The 21,356-nt window shown below is 39.5% G+C and overlaps 1 long non-coding RNA gene across 4 annotated transcripts; it reads right to left on the minus strand.

Moving 5' to 3' along the window:
• Nucleotides 1-449: 449 nt before the first annotated feature.
• On the minus strand, nt 450-18,962 carry LOC149499698 (uncharacterized). 4 transcript variants are annotated; one of them, XR_016325532.1, is made up of 4 exons: nt 18,899-18,946; nt 7,545-7,577; nt 5,184-5,486; nt 450-966 (listed from the first exon to the last, which is right to left on the minus strand). It is a non-coding gene; the product is annotated as an uncharacterized LOC149499698 (long non-coding RNA). The 4 variants fall into 4 exon arrangements; XR_016325535.1 differs by having other exon boundaries at nt 5,184-7,241; nt 18,899-18,945; XR_016325533.1 differs by lacking the exon at nt 7,545-7,577 and having other exon boundaries at nt 18,899-18,962.
• Between the last annotated feature and the right edge of the window lie 2,394 nt (nt 18,963-21,356).

The following is a 21,356-nucleotide window of genomic DNA, read 5'->3' on the forward strand; positions in this document are numbered from 1 at the left end:
TTGTTATTATTATATTGGCATGTGGGGAGATATACAAAAAAGGGAAGATCTTCTCCACCGAGCAGGTGATATTACTTGGTAGACCGACGGTTCGAATGTTATTGGTCGGAACTTGTATATATGCAAGCTTATCTTGATGTCGTAAGCTGTTGGCTAATGTGTAAAAAGGCATCTGTCAAAGACCTGCCTATTTCTGCCGTGAGGCAGTAATGCGTTTCGATTTGAAGTGTGGGTTCGTTGCAACTGTGCTGAGACCTTAGAACTCAAATCTCAAAGTGAATGGCGCATTTACGTTATAGATATCTATGAGCTCCGGTAATCACTAAACACCATATCGGCTGTGAGCACGCTAACCCATCTAAGCAAAAAAACATAACGAGGGATACTTTAAAATTACTTTAACCACAAGAAAAATTCAGGTTTAATGCACTCTTAATTAAAACTACAAATAAATTTTATTTTACCATCTATTTAAGAGTTTTAAAACTATGAGATAATTGTACAATTAAAGGGCAGATCCAAGAAAATATTTTCTACATTTTTACTTGAAAACAGAGAACAAAATTTCACAGTAGTAATTGCCAAAACGTTCCAAGAGATTCCAGACTCTAGACAAACAACTCATTATCGGTACGAAATTATATTTTTCGTGTGTGTATACTAAGGTACTTAATTAAAACGTATAAATATTATTTTCAGATACGGTCGCTGCGTACTGCAAAGCAGACGATTCGTCCGTCTAAGAAATAAGAAATACAAATAAAATGATCCTGCATTGAATTAAATATAATTAGTCCTTAAAGCCATCTGATCACATGTAATGAACCATTCGATAAGCAAATTAACGCTGAAAGCCATAAGCCTCCATCTTTAGTTGTTCCTCTTCCTCCAGCCGGGTCTTGACCATGGATGGAGCCATGATTTTCGCTCTCACGATGCTGTGCCTTGTCGTCATGTCTTCGGTTACTGCGAGAATACCGTGGACGGTGAGATCAATAGTGCATACCTAGTCAAACCAACGCATCACACTTTTCGCTGCCGTGGAGCAGTAATGCGTTTCGGTTTGAAGGGTGGGGCAGCCGTTGTAAATATACTTGAGACCTTAGAACCTATATCTCAAAGTGGGTGGCGCATTTACGTTGTAGATGTATATGGGCTCCAGTAACCACTTAACACCAGGTGGGCTGTGAGCTCGTCCACCTATCTAAGCTATAAAAAAAACGTGCCACCTAACCTAAACATCAACCCGCTGACTTCCTCGCCGAATCTTCTCGCTATTCAGATTTGGTAGTAGATTCATTCGCGAAGCAGCTGATCTTGAGCTGTTAGGTCTCCTTCGGAAGCGCTCGGCCAGCTGTTAGCAAATCCCACCCCTCTTGGCCGAGCCTTTCCTCGCCCATCTGCCCTAGTGAAAGTGGAATGGCCGCCGGGCCACCAGTAATCCCTCAATTACAAAAAAAACTGTTAGCATAGTTAATACTGTGAATAATGAACAGCACCTATTATACATATATTATGTATAGCTGACCCGGCAGACTTCGTAGCGCCTCAATCGATAAGTAAAAGACCTAAACTTTTGTATAAAATAAACTTAAAACAAACAAAAGGAATTTCGATATTTATCTACCTTTTTGACCTTTTCTGGACTTCTTCTACATGTAATTCAAGACCAAAACTAGCCAAATCGGTCCAGCCGTTCTCGAGTTTAAGCGAAACTAACGAACTCGTGTAATAAAAATCAAACCCGCAAAATTATAATTTGCGTAATTACTGGTGGTGGGACCTCTTCTGAGTCCGCGTAATGCGTTTCGGTTTGAGGGGTGGGGCGGCCGTTGTAGCTATGCTGAGACCTTAGAACTTATATCTCAAGGTGTGTGGCGCATTTACGTTGTAAATGTCTATGGGCTCCAGTAACCACTTAACACCAGGTGGGCTGTGAGCTCGTCCACACATCTAAGCAATAAAAAATAAAATTCATTTTTATATACATAGATAAGAAGCATACCTGTGGTAAATCTGCTTCACAGACTTCAGCTCCATATTTGATTCCCGATCGCAGCCATAATGATTTTTGAATTTATTTATGCTCGTTGTAATTAATATTCACGCGCAGGTTTTCAGTACTCATTAATTACAAAAGAGCATCGTTTAAATGGGAATGTTACATTTTCTTTTTAGATATAATCTCGCGATTGCGAATTCATCTCGTATCTTATTCATGTTCACTTAAAACTGTAGGTTATGACGAAAAGTTCACGGTGGGATCGTGCACCGGTTCCCGGTCGTGCGCGGTGTTCCACAGGGGTCGGTGCTCGGCCCCCTTTTGTGGAATATCGGGTATGACTGGGTACTGAGGGGTGCCCTCCTCCCGGGCCTAAGCGTAATCTGTTGCGCAGACGACACGTTGGTCGTGGCCCGGGGGGGGAGTTTTGCTGAGTCTGCCCGTCTTGCTACCGCTGGGGTGGCGCATGTCGTCGGCAAAATCAGGAGATTGGGCCTCGACGTGGCGCTCAGTCAATCCGAGGCCATGTGGTTCCACAGACCCCGAAGAGTGCCACCTGTCGATGCCCATATCGTGGTTGGAGGCGTCCGGATTAGGGTCGGGGTGCAGTTGAAGTACCTCGGCCTTATTCTGGACAGTCGTTGGACCTTCCGTGCTCACTTTCAGCACCTGGTCCCTCGTTTGTTGGGGGTGGCCGGTGCGTTAAGCCGACTTCTGCCCAACGTCGGGGGGCCTGACCAGGTGACGCGCCGTCTCTATACAGGGGTGGTGCGATCAATGGCCCTATACGGGGCGCCTGTGTGGGGCCAGTCCCTGGCTGCGGGGTGGCGAAGCTGCTGCAACGGCCGCAACGCACCATCGCGGTCAGGGTCATCCGTGGTTATCGCACCATCTCCTTTGAGGCGGCGTGTGTACTGGCTGGGACGCCGCCTTGGATTCTGGAAGCGGAGGCGCTCGCCGCTGACGATCAGTGGCGGGCTGACCTTCGCGCCCGGGGCGTGGCGCGTCCCAGCCACAGTGTGGTCAGAGCGCGGAGGGCCCAATCTCGGCGGTCCGTGCTGGAGTCATGGTCCAGACGGCTGGCTGATCCTTCGGCTGGTCGTAGGACCGTCGAGGCGATTCGCCCGGTCCTTGTGGATTGGGTGAATCGTGACAGAGGACGCCTCACTTTCCGGCTCACGCAGGTGCTCACTGGGCATGGTTGCTCCGGTGAGTTCCTGCACCGGATCAGATCCGAGCCGACGGCAGAGCGCCACCATTGTGATTGTGACTTGAACACGGCAGAGCATACGCTCGTCGCCTACCCCGCATGGGAGGGGTGGCGCCGTGTCCTCGTCGCAAAAGTAGGAAACGACTTGTCGTTGCCGAGTGTTGTGGCATCGATGCTCGGCGACGACGAGTCGTGGAAGGCGATGCTCGACTTCTGCGAGTGCACCATCTCGCAGAAGGAAGCGGCGGGGCGCGTGTGAGACGCACAATCCCGCCGCCGTCGAGCGGGGGCCAGGGAGGCGGATCTCGCCCAAGCCCTGGCCCTCTAAGTGTTTCGGGTCCCCCTCACATGTCGGTCTGGGGACCGGCGAGGGGGGCCTAAGAAGACGACGTGCAAGCTGCTCTGCACGCGTTTTACGCAAGAACATCCGGGTGATGGAAGGCCGGCTATCCTCGACCCACGCTGGTTCTGGTCCAGCGGGGTATTCCGTAGGATAGCTCACTCTAACCGGCGCCATCTAGGCGGGCTTCGGATAGCCTGCCGACCGAGAGGGCTGGTGGTCGTGGCGCCGACGAACGCCGGTCCGGCGTCCCGAGGGGGAGGGTGACGGGAGAGATGTGCTCCGCACTAAACGCTTCACTTTCCCCCCTTTGCCTCTTCATGAGTTCTGTCTCATGCGAGGTTGGGACGTTGGTTGTTGAGCGACAGGAGGTTTCAGTCAGTTCGACTCTGACATGCTCCGCCCTCTATCCCCAGTGGAGGGCGGAAGTCCGACGATTTCCTCCTGACAAAAAAAAAAAAATGACGAAAAGTTAACATGAAAATAAGCCGGAAAAGTGTGTTCAATTATATCCCCGCTTTCTGGAAAATGTATAATACTGGAGATGTTAAATCCCTCGTCAGCAAGACACAGAGTAAGAAAATAAAAGAAATTTCATGAACCTAGTCGTTTCGCGGTTGTACATTTGCAACTACAAATTAATTATCCTGTGGTTTCAATGAAAAATAATCAGTACAGAGTTGTTTGTTAGTATTTTTAGTTTTTCAGACAGTTTCATTTAGACTTTCATGTGCGTATGAGCGACAGATATTCTAGGTAAAGATTAGCAGAGTGGCAAAGTAAAGTTAGTTTTTTTTAAATGCTTGGTTGGGTGGACGTGCTCACGGTCAATCTGGTGCTAAGCGCTTACCGGATCCCATAGACATCTATAACGTATATGCCGCCACCCATCTTGAGATACGAGTTCTAAGGTCTCAGTATAGCTACAACGGCTGCCCCACCCTTGAAACCGAAACGCATTGCTGCTTCACGGCAGAAATAGGCAGGGCGGTTGGTACCTACACGTGCGGACTCACAAGAGGTCCTGCCACCAGTAACGTGAATCGGTTCCTTATTAAATATTATGATAGCGTCATATTTACCACACGCACAACCTCAACACGAATATTTTAGGCCCGGAACGGAATTTTGCATAATATATTCGCGATCACGTACTGAATCGCCCATTGAAATAATATGATATTTAAATCTAAAAACAAACGATGAAGTACTCATGGATCATGGTTTTTGAATGAATGATGTATAAGTTAACGGCCGTCTGGTGTAGTGGTAAGTGACATGGTCACTACACAAGGGGGTCGCGGGTTCGAATCCCGCCACGGGAAGATATTTGTATGATAAATATAAATGTCTTTTCCACGGTTGTGGATGTACGTTAAATATATGTATGTGTATAATAAAAATCTTAAATTTATTTCCGTTATCTGGTACCTGTAACACAAGTTCTTTACGAACTTATCACGGGACCAGTTAACGTGGCGTGATTGTTAGTAGAATATTTATTTATATTTATAAGTTTGTTATTACCAAGCGGTTCTAGGTTTAGGTTTTAAAAACAACATTAAAATACATACTCATTGGAATAGATTCGTTTAACTAGCGTATGTTTATAGAGATTTGTTACCACACACCATCCTGCACTGGAATGATGCCCGCTGAGTTTGTTTCGCCGGTTCTTCTCAGGACTGTGGCTTTTTTTGGAACCGGTGGTAGAGTTAACATTGTTATTTGTATTTTGACATTCAACAAGTGTGTCATACTGACATCTAAGTTGAAATAAATGATTTTTAATTTGAATTTGAATGAGCTCTCTTGCGCGGCGTTTCTCGAGGGCTATGATATGTTCTTCTTCAAACCAGTCCTCAGCAGTAGGCAGCGGATTGACTGTGCCCCTAACGTGATGTCCATGACAACGGTGATTGCTTACTATCTGCCTATAAAAGACAATAATAAACACAATAAATATTTAGAACTAATGGCCCCAGTCACTGACGTTGTGTGACCAATTTACACCAGCCCCAATTAAATGCGTTGGTAAGTACGTTACTTGAAAAACGATCATTTCAATTAGTAATTTGATGTTCGTCATATTCGAATGGGTTTTTCAAATAAGAAGCTTTGCTTTGTGAAGCTTTGCAGAACTCTTTCGGAAAGCTTTCGAAACAACAACAAAAAATATATTTAAATGTGGATAAATTTTGAGGAAATAAAAACCAAAAGTCTTCCGAAGACATACCCATTTTAATGCTACAAAATTAAATTAAAAATGCATTGCGCATAAAGCTCATAATGTTCCATTAAATTTCTATTACTTCAGCTTCGTTCGAAATCCTCAGTTCTTTCAGTATGCAGGATATGTTTCACTAACAATGTTTTCTCATTAAAAACAACACGGGCAAGAGCTAGAACAAATCTACTTCTATTCTTTTTTCAGTTCGGTACAGCAATAGTCATCTTAAAGTGTTAAAGAATTAGTTCGTAGTACTAGTTTAATTAGAGCGAGAAAAAAGAGCGGAGAGAGAGAGATAGAGAGAAGAAATATTTATTTGTTCACTGGTGGTAGGACTTGTGAGTCCGCGCGGGTAGGTACCACCGCCCTGCCTATTTCTGCCGTGAAGCAGTAATGCGTTTCGGTTTGAAGGGCGGGGCAGCCGTTGTAACTATACTGAGATCTTAGAACTTATATCTCAAGGTGGGTGGTGAATTTCCGTTGTAGATGTCTATGGGCTTCAGTAACTACTTAACACAAGGTGGCTGTGAAGTCGGCCACCCATCTAAGCAATAAAAAAAATGGACATTCACAATTTGTGAGGACAATATATGATAATATAACGACGCTAATTTTTTTTAAAGATTTTTGTCCTGTTTACGTGACTTTTAAACCAAGTCTTATATTCTGTAATAATATGTACGAAAAATGATAAAAAGGGAGTTTAGATGAAGTCGATTAATTTGAGACTTTAAGCATTTGCGATGAAAATAAATGAAACGAGATGAAATGGGATGAAATAAAGTCTCTATAAAATGGTTACTAAGACTGTTTCAGTTGATTTTTTGGATGAAGCCGAGAAGCTACGTCTCTAACGGCTTTATTTCATTTGGAAGAACCCGAGAAGCTACGTCTAACGGCTTTATTTCATTTTCCACATTTGTGCACCTTCATAGATGCTAAACAGTTGATAAACCATCGTTACATGTTTAAACCTAAAAAAACCACTAAATTAACAAAATAATACAATGCACACAACTTCGCTACTCGCATTCCCGTAAAAACTCCTAACAATGCTCAGACTAAAATATTGGTTTCAAGGTTGTGGCCAAAAGGATGTTAAGAATGCCCTGCAGATGAGCTTAGTAACATAAAATAGTATACACTACAATCGTGATGCGATAGACAATGTTACTGATGGTATTGTTACGCGCTGGGATTCGGGATAAATAAAAAATCTAACGAATTACAAGTTGAGACTGTACTAGCACTTAGAACACTTAAAAGACTTCACAAGCACTTTAAAATTCTCAATTCACTTCTTCCGCTTCGCTTCAGGTGATCCGTTTGCTGTTTCGCTTCGAGTAGTTCCGATTACTGACTGACTGTGTGCCATCTCTGCAACGCTTTTATAGCCGATACCACATCCCTAGAGTTATTGAGAATATTCCACACATTTCTAGTACTGTGTTTCAGCTATCTGAAAATAGATGGCGTTGTACTTCTCGAGCGTTCTAGGTGCTACGAGAATCGTCGATATTCGTTCGACTATTCGTTCGACTATTCCTCATCATGAGCATCTAATTGCAAATTGTGTTTAAATCTTGTTAAGATCAATTAGATTTTCTTTTCCGTTAAAAATCTACACAAAGTTATTTTGTTAACATCCCTACAGTTAAACTTTAATTCTCAACCGCATCCTCTCATTATGCGCTCGATGTCGGGCTAACTATGTTCCCGGGTTCACGACAGCTACAGTTAACAGAGCTAAAAAAATACGTACCTTACTAATTGAAGGCTCCGTGCATTGTGCATTCTGTCGACAAATTTCAACGTTTGTTGAAACAATTTCGTTGACTTAAATTTGGTAGGCCGAAAATAAATGGAACATTTTTTAATAAATATATTTTCGTAAGGTTAATCTGGGATATTTAAAAATGGATAAGGTTGTTTTGCAGACCATCCCGTCCATTAGCGCGTACGCTGCACAAATAAATTATCTAATTTTCAGAATAAAAATAAAAATTACCACTGTGTTAAGGGGATGAAAAAATGATGTTACTATTTATGTAGATGACATTATTCTAGCGACTAATGATGAGGTGTGGTTGCATGATGTTAAGTTTCAGTTATCGAATGAATTTGAAATGAAGGATATGGGCAAAATCAGCACTTGCTTGGGTATCGAATTTTCACGTGACAAGGAGCTTTGAGTACATTTAAAGCAAGATGCGTATATAGATAAAGTGTTAGAGCGTTATGGTATGAGTGATTGATTCTATAGAACATCAGTTGTACATTAAGAAGTCAAAATAAAACTGTAAGGTGCAAATACGACTTGTCGAAGCTGTATAGAGATCAAGACATCTAATGGCGTCACGAAACGGCCTTTTACACGTGATGTGCTCTTAAAATACATTTGAGTTTCATACAATACATTAGTCATTTTTTATCGGATATTTTTTCGCCATTTCTACTATTTTAACTCTGTGTAACTGCGATACAGAAAGAAATACAAAAAAAACTAACTCGAATACAATGAAAGTTTAATTATTTACAAGCTTTTTATTCATTTATATGCCAGCAGCCTCGAGACTGGCTTAACCATGACTAGTAGACGAGCTTATGGTGTTCAGTCTGAAATTATTTGCTAACATCTGCTGCAGCAAGAAACAGTGATTTACTGAATCTATCACCGCATCCAAATCGCGACTTACTTAGAAGATCCGACGAGAAACTCTGTAGGTTGTGTCTACAGGGCAAAGTCTAGTCTGGATAGAATAGTGCACACTTTCAGATCAGAAATATTTTCCTCAAACCGAAAACCCCCAAGTTTCCTCAAACCAAAAAAAACACATTCGCTTAACCCGAATTCAAGCTTCATTAACCAAGGGCGCTAAGGGTTCGAATGATTTCACAGCGAAGGATACCCTAATTGCCTTTTAATTATGATTTTAACGCAACTTCAGAACCAGCAACCAAAAAGCACAGGTACGCGAATTAATCAAAAAGCCGTTAAAATATAAACGGGCAACCTTTTTCGTTAATTATCTGCATAATTGATGCCTGTTAAAAAACCGTTACAAAAGTTCACAGTTCATGTCTTAGTGTTGACTCAGCGCTTCGGCCAATTTAGCCCTCATTTTAGTTTAGCCGAGCCAAAACAAACGATTTGAAGTTTTTCACCACATTTTCCTGGTAAATTAAAGCAGATAGCCGATTTCTATTTTATTAAAACAAATGATAACATTACCTGGTAACTCGTACCGGTTACATTCAATGAGCCTAACGTACCTATGAGTATATATTTCAGAGACATCGCCAGATAAGATGGAAAAAATCTAGACTAAAGTGCCTATTATACTACTACTAGTGTTATGGCGCTGTGGCCCCGAAGTGGACCTTGGCCTCCGTCAATAAACGCCGCCACTCGTCCCGGCGCTACACAATACCTTGCCGTTACAGCTCATGAAGCATGCGCAGATCGCATTCAACAGCGTCAGACCAGCAGTACTTGGGACTCCTGGCGGTACTGTTAGGGGTTGATCCAGGAGCTCTTTTTAAAAAAGGAAACTGTAACTGGCACTTTGTTTATTTTATAAAAGAAACAGTACAAACGATGTATATTTCCGCTACTCAAGCCAAATCTGTTCTGCCGCCTTTAGTAATAAATCGTCTTTATAGAGAGACGATGCATTCAAGAATGCCTTGGTCTGCATTATTGTTTATATTGTGTTGTTATTGAGGGGCATATGTAACAGTACGACCACGTACACGCGTTTCGCAGCCCGCTGCTGCGGTGCGACTTAGAGCTGCTGAAAAACTGCGACTTAGAACATATGTCGCAAAGTAGTTAGTACCATTAACGTGGTTGTTGCCTATGGACTACGGTGACCATTTAACAGTAGGTGTACCGTAAACTCGTGCACCCAGAATAGCAATTAAAAAAAACTCATACATGAGATAGGCCGCATGCTCTTCTGCCTACGAGAAGAAAAAAATCTCTCTCCATAACTCTTTGGGTAGCTTTGTGCCTTCCGACAAGAACCTCTTATTGCAAGGTATTATTTTATTTCTGTGAGCTCTTTATTTTGCGAACAACAAGAAATGAGTTTGTCTTTAGCAAATTACATTAAAACCAGCTAATTGAAGCGTCCGTCAAATAACACAACATGGCTGTCACGATGAATAAGCGACTAAAGCGAGATAAAATATAACGTTTGGCCCTAAATGAGGGTAGTTGTAAGAAAAAATGACAGGTTTTATCCGTAATGGAGCTCACGCATTATCTACATTAAGATTGAGGCGCGAACATTTTTCGGGCTTACGCCGTACTTAGTTGTCCGTTGTCATTTTAATGAGCCTTGTACCTTTTTGCACTGTTAATTTGTGTTTATGTGAAAACGGCATTGTTGAATAGAGTCGCAAGGTCGCAAATCGTCTGTGACTTAACTCCGACGCAAAAACGGCTTTCCGGTCTCGAAGGCAACAGTCATACAAACGTCTCAAGATTGGTACCGACATATAATTTAGTATCTAAGGACTCGGTATCAAATATAGGAAAACTCTGAACTCGACTATCACAAAAAAATAACGCGTTAATTTCCGGGCATCATTTTATTTCATGCGATATTTACTAAGCTTGATCCTTTTTATGCCTCTTTTTTCACAGGATAAGTAGAAAAGACGCCCAATCTAATGCTATGTAGTTCCTAGACAACAGAAGGCGAATCCGTCACCCACCTTTTTTTTATTGCTTAGATGGGTACAATAGACATCTATCTACAACGTAAATGAGCCACCAACCTTAAGATATAAGTTCTAAGGCCTCAAGTATAGTTACAACGGCTGCCCCACTCTTCAAACCGAAACGCATTACTGCTTCACGGCAGAAATAGGCGGGGTGGTGGTAACCTACCCGTGCGGACTCACAAGAGGTCCTACCACCAGTAAAACCTTAAACTATTAAACCTTAAGACTATTAATCACATATCAGAGTACGTTTCCTTACTTTCGCAAAAATCAACTTTGCACATTTTCTCCGAACAACTCGGAACCAGGCCACAAAATAAAATTTAATCTAACGGCAGTCCACATTATAAGCGGCCACCTATATCTGGTCGAAAGCATCAGGAAATTGAACTGTCAGTAGCATTGGAGTTGGAACACGTCCAACTGGCCAGTGCTGATTAGATATTCTGTTTTTGGGTAAAATAAGTTTCGCGATTTCGGGAATACTAAGTGTTTTCTAGTTCGGTACTTTGTAACTGTATATCAAATTCTTCAACATCGTTTTTCTCTGTCAGTCATACCACCAAATCGCGGATTCGCCGTCGATTTCAATTGACCGCTAACAAAACGGACTTGGGTTATACCATCAGAATCTGACCCATTGAATTCTCTCATATCGAGTGATTTAGAGAGAGAGAGAGAGAGAGAGAGAGAATACACTTTATTGCACACCAAAACACAATTTACATTCAAAAAAACAATCAAAAACAGATACATTTGTACAATAGGCGGTATGCTTTAGTAGATACTTTTTTTTTTTTTTTTTTTTATTGCTTAGATGTGTGGACGAGCTCACAGCCCACCTGGTGTTAAGTGGTTACTGGAGCCCATATACATCTACAACGTAAATGCGCCACACACCTTGAGATATAGTTCTAAGGTCTCAGTATAGTCACAACGGCTGCCCCACCCTTCAAACCGAAACGCATTACTGCTTCACGGCAGAAATAGGCGGGGCGGTGGTACCTACCCGTGCGGACTCACAAGAGGTCCTACCACCAGTAATTACGCAAATTATAATTTTTGCGGGTTTGATTTTTACTGCACGATGTTATTCCTTCACCGTGGAAGTCAATCGTGAACATTTGTTGAGTACGTATTTCATTAGAAAAATTGGTACCCGCCAGCGAGATTCGAACACCGGTGCATCGCTCGATACGAATGCACCGGACGTCTTATCCTTTAGGCCACGACGACTTAGATACGTTTTAAGCTATTTTTGGTAAAAAATGGGGCATTCTCATAGACAACCTGTTTCATTTTCGCTACAAGTACCGGCGCATCCAACAAGTGCCTGACAGAGCATATCGTAATAGGAATCAAAAAGACCACACCGCTTTAAACGGCAATCATTTTTTTCGACACCACAAGGAAGTGTGGGACAACGTTTTGATCTACAAACTTAACAACCGGACACAGTATATGCGTCTTTTGTCAGAGCTTTCGTTTCAATATTTTATCTAGGGACCTCGTTCTTCACCCCGTCTTTTCATTGCCGAAGCTCCTTCTCTGCGTTCCTCTTCGGCTTATGTATAAATTATGTTCCTCGGCTGTCATTGACGCAGTAACCTCTCTTCGCCATTAACACGGCCCTTTACTACTCCAAGAGGAAAAGTCCTTAATAGAAGAAACCTTAACCTTGATGTTATTCGACGCTATACTTGTCGAAATTGCCGAAGAGTTTGACGAGAAGCTTAGCCTGCAGCTCATGTCTCCCGGAGAAGTTGCTCTTGGGCCATTAGGCTTACTCTGAGAGCTCAACCGGTTTTTAGTAACCTTGCGGGAATATATTTGGATCAGCCTCGAACCTTCCATCCTAAAAAAGGTAAGAGTGTATTTCTTAACAACACCAACAAAACATTGGTATTTATATAAGAAATTACAAAGTCAAATACAGAAAACATAACTTTTAGAGTATATATACTTCAAGACAAATAAATCTTAGTTTTATTTTCGATTTTCACGAGTCTGAGAGGCAATTAAAACTGCTTTTAACGACTTAATCTCGCATTTTTATTGTCACTAGTGGTCCCGCAGTAGTCGAAATTCGACTATAATTAATTGGAATTGTAAGTTTGTACACTATTATGATTGTATTTTATACTTCTATAATCACAAATTTCGCCAAGGCTACACTATAAAAAATATTAATAAAGACAAACAATATTTAATCTTAATTTGACCACAGACGTCAAGAACAAAAGTTTGACAATAAATAGTATGCATGCGTGTGTGCGTCAAATACATGGTATGTAGTGTGTGTAATGTTTTCTTTATTGATTTAATGTATGTTTTATGCATTATTTAAAAAAAAATATTAGCATTGTGCACTTCTTCTCTATATTCTGTATAAGTGTGGAAAATTTCATACTCCTCCGTCCACGCAATTCTCGTAAAAAGGGATACAAAGTTTTGGCTTCACGTATTAATATATAGATTATATTATTTCCGACCTTTCGCATATCTTACAGCTTTTGTTAATCACGGCCGACTAAGACCTAATTTATCATTTGAATAATGTGCTATCTACGTTTATATTCTTTTTAAAAATTCATAACATAACATTCACGTTTAATTTCACACAGAACGACTCTTGGTTCGTTCGTATCTTGACTTTTGATAGTTTGTTTGACTTAGCTATTCCTCTTCACGGTAAGACGATCGCAGGTGTTAGAAAAGCGCCAACCGTCTTCTTTATTAAATTGTATTTATTTATTTCATTGGCTTCGCGCACCATACCTGGTATTAGTTTGTTTTCTTTAGCGAGTATTTGGATTTTATTAAATCTTATCTATGCTTGGCACTACTGTTCAGATTACGGGAATATTTCAACGGCTTAAGAACAGAAATAACGTAATAAAAAAAAAAAAGAACACGAAACTATATATTAAAAGTAGTTTTAATTTTACTTATTATATAATTTCAATAATAACTTTGAATTAAAAAATAATAGAATCCTATACATTAATACTGTTCAAAAGGATACGCGTTTATCAGTTTTAAGTTAACAACCCTGAGCGAATGCAAATTTTGCCTTCAAATATCAAAATATATTTCAAAGCGATGCCTTAATATAAAACGCCGATCACCTACGCCATAAAATAAATACATAAACAAACAAAGAACCAATAATATACCAAAACTGCGAGCAAAACAAAAAGATAAACTAAAGAGCTTTACTGGCAAACTAATCGTTTTCCAGAGAAGGCCTCTTTGTACACAAACCTATGCATTATTCAAGAGCAATTATAAGCCGATCTCGTTGTAGAAAAAGACTGCTTTTGACTTCCCAACTTTAGTCCGGGAGAAAGATTTTAAGTAGGCCTCACAAACACTAATCTCCGAGTCTGTTCGCGAGTTGACTGGAATTCGCTTTTCGTGATAAGACCAACAATTATGCTCGATCTTTAAGATAAAGGCCAGCGTTAGTGCTTTATAATTACCAAGAATATCTGACTGAAACAGCCTAGCTTAGGCTAAAGCGCTTTTCCAAAACAAGGAAAGTTAGGCGGTCTCAATAGACTAGACATGATTAAAGTGGTAATGTTTAACTTTGATCTCTACACATTCCAGACGAGAAATTCAGACGAGTTTAAAATAACTAATACTAGTGGTCCCACAGTAGTCGAAATTCGACTATAATTAATTGGAATTGTAAGTTTGTACACGGTTATGGTTGTATTTTATACTTCTATAATCACAAATTTCGACAAAGCTAGACTATAAAAAAAATATGAATAAAGACAAACAATATTTAATCTATTCTCAATTTGACAACAGACGTCAAGAACAAAAGTTTGACAATAAATAGTATGCATGCGTGTGTGCGTCAAATACACGGTATGTAGTGTGTGTAATGTTTTCTTTATTGATTTAACGTATGTATGTATCTTTTATGCATTATTTTTAAAAAAATATTCGCATTGTGTACTTCTTCTCTATATTCTCTATAAGTGTGGAAAATTTCATACTCCTCCGTGCGCGTAATTTTCCTAAAAAGCGATACATAGTTTTTGCTTCACGTATTAATATATAGATAGCTTTAAAATTGCCCTTTTGCCTACGCTTGTCAAGACTAATTTAATTAATTCAAACTTGATTCATCATCAACTCACACATCATTTAATGTTTCACGGTGTTTTTTTCCCGTCGATGCATAGACGACGTTTTCATGGACATTATCAATGACAATGACTGACGTTGTCATAATGTCCAGCCGCCTTGTTAGATGAAGTGAATTCTCGGTTGCATTGAATGGGGACTGATTCAACAGAAAATAATTATATTGTGGTACCTATTAGGTCGTCGTGTTCTAAAGGATAAAATGACCGGCGTACTCATATCAAGCCACGTGATAATGCCGATATTCATATTATTATATACATACCTCATACATACTTTTAAATCAGGTATAATTTTCTCTAAGGAAATACGCACTTAATTGATATTTACGAGCGAAGAAATAAGAATATCATGTAAATAAACACATTTGTGTTACTACTGTGAGCAGAGCTTATGCCCGGGTAAAAGGATTCGCTAAGAGGCCCATTCCTGCTATCCGTCCCTAAAGGATGCATGACGACCCCATGATGGTAGGGCATCTTGCGAACCCACACGGTTAGATACCACTACCTCACCTATTGCTGCCGCCAAGCAATAATACGTTCCTGAAAGGTCTCACAGCCGTTATAAAATTGAGACTTTAGACCTTCTGCATCATTGAAGCCGATGGGCTCCGGGAACCACTTAACCCTAGGTGGGCCGTAAGCTTGTTCACCAATATAAGCATTAAAAGTTTTACTGGACAGTATTACAAGACACCCTACCATCAACGTATTGTACGCTCTTTGCTGTAAAATACATTGCAATGTCTTGTGCTTAAGAAAGCAGGTATTTATTTCCCCCGTCGATTCTCTTCAGCCATAAAATTACAATGATATTTGATGTCGGAACCCTGATTATTAGAAGGCACCCGTAAAAGCTTACTTGAATAAAAAAACCTTCTGAATTTGATGCGAAGCTAGTGAAAATATAACAAAAAGGAGAAACATTTTCAAAAATCTTATTCCTTTTTGCTGTTCGACAAAAGTGATGTTTATGACTCGTTTTAAAACGTAACCCGAAGTTATCATTTCAATATGAAAATCTGGGAAAACTGCGCGAACACTGTTCGTATTGAAACAGATATAAATAAGGCTGCCTACATTTCAGAGATCTTAAAAATATAAACTACAACTTTTCACCCGCGACATCACTGGCGCTAATACATATAATAAACATGTGCCTAGAGTATAGTACTTTTTATGTATTTTTTTGTGGCCCTGACATAGTGTATGTGTGATTTCATGATGATAGCTTGATTAGTTAAGATCTGAAATCGTAACAGTCAAACAAACTCGCTTTCGCATAGCTTTTATCCCGGGCTTTGAGTGCGGCGACCGAATCAAGAAATTCCGTAACGAAAATAAAATCCAACACCCCCCCACTCCGCCTACCATGTAGCTCGCATTCAACACATTCACACGTTGCGCTTGTATAGTGTTTGTGAATAAGCGCACGGCATGACGTCGCACTGCAAGCGCATCATGAAAAGTCTGCCTATCTCTCTCTCTCGCGCGGTCTAGGTTATAAGTGTGAAGAGGACAGTTAATGTTTTGCTTTTGTTAATTTTTGTAAATATAGCGTGGTCTTATGTTATTATTGTTTTAATATAAAATTTACCGCGGCAGTCCCCGAGTGTCACATTTGTTTTTTTATAGATTCATGAGAATACCCTATTTTCAAAGATTTCATAACATATATAAATAGATACAAGTCAAGTTGATAATCTGAAGTTTTTCAGTCTTAAAGTTTGTTAAACAAAGCGCTAGACAGAAACGTGTGCGGACAGCCTTAAATGCAAAACGGGAATGCGCCATTTGCGACCCACTCGAGACGCGTCAAGTAGAACTCCGCTGCAGCAGAGCCGTCTTTTAATTCTCAACTCGCTTTTGTGTTCGACTGATGAAAACATCTCATTACAACGACTTTTCGGCATAAAGGACTATAATTTGACGCAAATTAGAATACGATTAAATTTTAGGCATTCCTATTCCTATTACGTCTTTGTTTTAATTTTTTTTTAAATTGCCCTTGTAGGCCGACGAGCATACGGCCCACCTGATGGTGAGTGGTTACCGTCGCCCATGGACTTCACCAATGCCAGGGGCAGAGCCAAGCCGCTGCCTACATTTTTCATTTGATTACATTTTTGTCATTGTCTTAGAAAGACGAATTTCAAATATCTTCAGTACGGTGAGCAGCGGCTTGGCTTCACCCCTGGCACCCATGAGCGACGGTATCCACTCACCATCAAGTGGACCGTATGCTCGTCTGCCTATAAGGGCAATAAGAAAAGGACTACTGGTGGTAGGACCTCTTGTGAGTCCGCACGGGTAGGCACCACCACCCTGCCTATTTCGGTCGTGAATCAGTAATGCTTTTCGATTTAAAGGGTGGGGCAGCCGTTACAACTATACTGAGACATTAGAACTCATATCTCAGGGTGGGCGGCGCATTTACGCCTATGGGCTCCAGTAATCACTTAATACGAGGTGAGCTGTGTGCTCGTCCACACATCTAAGCAATAAAAAAAATAAAAAACACGTGTGGCACTCGGAGACTGCCGCGGTATAGCTATTGCATAGCATTTTTATCAACTTATGCAATTATAATTAGACAATAATAATTTAATATTAAAACAATGATAAAATAAGACCAAGCTATATTTATAAACATGAATAAAAGCAAAACATTAACTGTCCCCTTCACACTCATAAGCTAGACCGCGCGAGAGAGAGATGGGCTGACTTTTCATGATGCGCATGCAGTGCGTCGTCACGCCGCGCGCTTATTCACAAACACTACACAAGCGCAACGTGTGAATGTGTTGAACGCGAGCTACATGCTAGGCGGAGTGGGGGTGTTCGGTTTTATTTTCGTTACGAAATTTCTTGATTCGGTCGCCATCCTCAAAGCCCGCGACAAAAGCTATGCACTAGCTTAAAATATGAATGAAAAAAATAACACTATTTTATTACTTAGTACTAACTATATAAAATTTATATTTTCAATAGAAACCAATTCAGTTTCCTATGTGATCGGGAAGTGCATCGAAAGTGCAAGTTGCAAAGTGCACTGCAAAAATATACATATTTTTATTGTGTCATTTGTACACTTTTTTCGAACTAATCCCTGAAACAAAACGTGCGATAAGGAAGTCCTTTCTATCCGAAGTCGTCGTGGCCTATAGGATAAGACGTCCGGTGCATTCGTATGTAGCGATGCACCGGTGTTCGAATCCCGCAGGCGGGTACCAATTTTTCTATTGAAATACGTACTCAACAAATATTAATGTTCAAATCAAATCAAATCAAAACTACTGGACCGATTTGAAAAATTCTTTTTCCATTAGAAGCCGACATTGTCCCTGATGAACATAGGCTACTTTTTTAATTTTTTTTTTTTTGTTTCATGTGTGTTTTAATGTTTCCGAAGCGAAGCGAGGGCGGGTCTCTAGTCGTGTAATAAAAATCAAACCCGCAAAATTATAATTTGCGTAATCACTGGTGGTAGGACCTTTTGGGAGTCCGCACGGGTAGGTACCACCACCCCGCCTATTTCCGCCGTGAAGCAGTAATGCGTTTCGGTTCGAAGGGTGGGGCAGCCGTTACAACTATACTGAGACATTAGAACTCATATCTCAGGGTGGGCGGCGCATTTACGTTGTAGATGTCTATGGGCTCCAGTAACCACTTAACACCAGGTGGGCTGTGAGCTCGTCCACCCATCTAAGCAATAAAAAAAAAAAAAACGAAGCACGTGTTGATTTCGCACTAGAAATACGGAAATTAAACCAAACTGTATGCGATCAAACACCATTTGGCAAACAATACAACTTTATTTTCGTATTCCTCTAATTTGATAAGAGAGAGAAAGAGAGAGTATTCTTTATTGTACACCAAAAAACAAATAAACAGTGCGATACATTAAACACAAAAAAGTAAAATTGGCGATCTTATCGCTAAGAGCGATCTCTTCCAGACAACCATCAGGTGGACAAGAATCATTTGGAAACGAACTACGCGCGGTGTACCATTCCAGTGAAATACATAATAATATACATATATGTACACATACATATACACATCCATACATACATAAATATATCCGTAAATATACATACAATTAATACACAAAGCATTATAATATAATAATAATTATTAAAAATTAAAAAATAAATTAAATTTTGCTTCTTTACACATAAATAAGAATAAGCAATTTACATATAAAAGATAATTAAAATACCTAAGCGTTTCCTGCGCACACAAAGCACGTCCGGCCACTAATGACACTACACATTAGTAATTCCAGACTCGCTTCTGTCTAATTATTGAATGACACACGCGGTTCTAATTACAGATATTAATACATGAAAAAGCTATTCGCAAACATCAGCATTAGTTAGAAATAGCTTTGTATTTTTTTTATTCTTCGACGAGATTTTCGTGTCTCGTGTTCATTTATTTATGTAGTAGAAACACAATCCGATCGACTTATAAATAATATTTGCGACAAGTTATTTGAAGCAAGAACTTAAAAGGACAGCAAATTGAAAAACAACTACAAAATTGAATAAAAACAGTCTGCATTTTCTCACAACATCACTAAAGGCTACTTCAAAAGTACATCAAAGTAAAAATGAACAAAACAAAGAGAAAACAGATAATAGATTTAAAAAAGTCTATTATAGAAAATCCAACTATAAATAGAAAATAAATTTAATGTAAAAAGAAACGTGAGATTGACAGATATGAGTAGAAGTCTTATTATTTTGATAATATCTTAAAAAGCACCCCACGCTTTTTTTACAATAAATTTATTTTCTATTTTTTAGTTCGATTTTCTATAATATCGTGTTTTTTATTTTTATTTTTTTTAAACTATCATTTTTTTTTTCCATTTTTTAGTTTATTTATTAATATGTATCATAAATTATTCATTAATGTACATTCAGGCAAATACAACAGCTTCCAATTTGCTATGTAAAAAAGAAACGCTCAAATAAATTTGTTGTTTCGACTGCCCAAAGTAAATAACGGGTCTAACTAATTGTTTAAAATATTTAATTTGTCATCGGTCCTTGACAAGTATGCCAAATTTCGAGTTAATCAGACGTTTTGAAGGGGGTCAAAGTCATGTTCAAAGATTTCGTTACATACTATCATAGACACTACGGCTTGGCTCTACTCCTGGCATTGCTGAAGTCCATGGGCGACGGTAACCACTCACCATCAGGTGAGCGGTATACACGTCTGCCTACAAGGGCAATAAAAAAAAACATTAACATACGTGTGAAGCTAATATGAGCGTATTAAAAAAAAGATTTTGAAAAACCACAAAGTCACCGCCATGTTGTTTATTTCTGTCATAGACAATTTTCTGATAACAATAGACAACTATTTCTGTTTAGTAAGCACCTGACAGATAATTTAGACAACAACAATCGTCTTACTGACCAAACACGGACACTACATAATATTGAACTGTATATCTAAACTGCATCACACCTATTAACCTGCCATGTTACAGAACCCAGTCTATTGTGAAACGTCCAATACAATATCCGGGTTCTCTCGAATTTGACACGTAATCCGATACAATGGAGAGCTATAGTGACTGTAAATTCTAGTTCGAATTAGCTCGACACATCGACACATTCATACTTCAGTTTCATAGATTCTAGATTCTAGAATTTGTTCTTGAGGGAAAAATACGAAGCTAAATCTGTAGTTTTACACGTGTAGTGTTACGAATAGCTTTAATGTAGTGACTGTAAAATCTAGATCAAATTAACTCGACACATCGACACGTTCATACTTCAGTTTCATAGATTCTAGATTCTAGAATTTGTTCTTGAGGGAAAAATACGAAGCTAAATCTGTCGTAGTTTTGCACGTGTAGTGTTACGGATTACTTAAATGTAGTGAATGTAAATTCTAGTTCAAATTAGCTCGACACATTGATACGTTCATACTTCAGTTTCATAGATTCTAGATTCTAGAATTTGTTCTTGAGGGAAAAATACGAAGCTAAATCTGTCGTAGTGTTACACGTGTAGTGTTACGAATAACTTTAATGTAGTAACTGTAAAATCTAGTTCAAATTACCTCGACGCATCGACACAATCATACTTCAGTTTCATAGATTCTAGATTCTAGAATTTGTTCTTGAGGGGAAAATAGGAAGCTAAATCTGTCGTAGTTTTACACGTGTAGTGTTACTGATAACTTTAATGTAGTGACTGTAAATTCTAGTTCAAATTAACTCGACACATCGACACGTTCATAGTTCAGTTTCATGAAGTTCTGATTCTAGAATTTGTTCTTGAGGGGAAAATAGGAAGCTAAATCTGTCGTAGTTTTACACGTGTAGTGTTACGGATTACTTTAAATATACAATATTTAACCATTCCAAATTACTTTAAAATGACGTGCAATTTTGTTCCTTAAGACATTCAGCTTTCAGTCTTTGTTTTGCGTTTCCTTTTTTTGACCATTGCGTTTATAGTATTTTTCAGTTCTAAAGTACACAATTTAAACTACTTTATCGGTTTAATCTCATTTCCGACTATTATTGTTTTTGCTTAGCTGGGTGGACGAGCTTACAGCCCACCTGGTGTTAAGTGGTTACTGGAGCCCATAGACATCTACAACGTAAATGCGCCACCCACCTTGAGATATAAGTTCTAAGGTCTCGAGTATAG

This window comes from Bombyx mandarina, chromosome 28 (assembly GCF_030267445.1).
Source record: "Bombyx mandarina strain Sakado chromosome 28, ASM3026744v2".
NCBI lineage: Eukaryota > Metazoa > Arthropoda > Insecta > Lepidoptera > Bombycidae > Bombyx > Bombyx mandarina.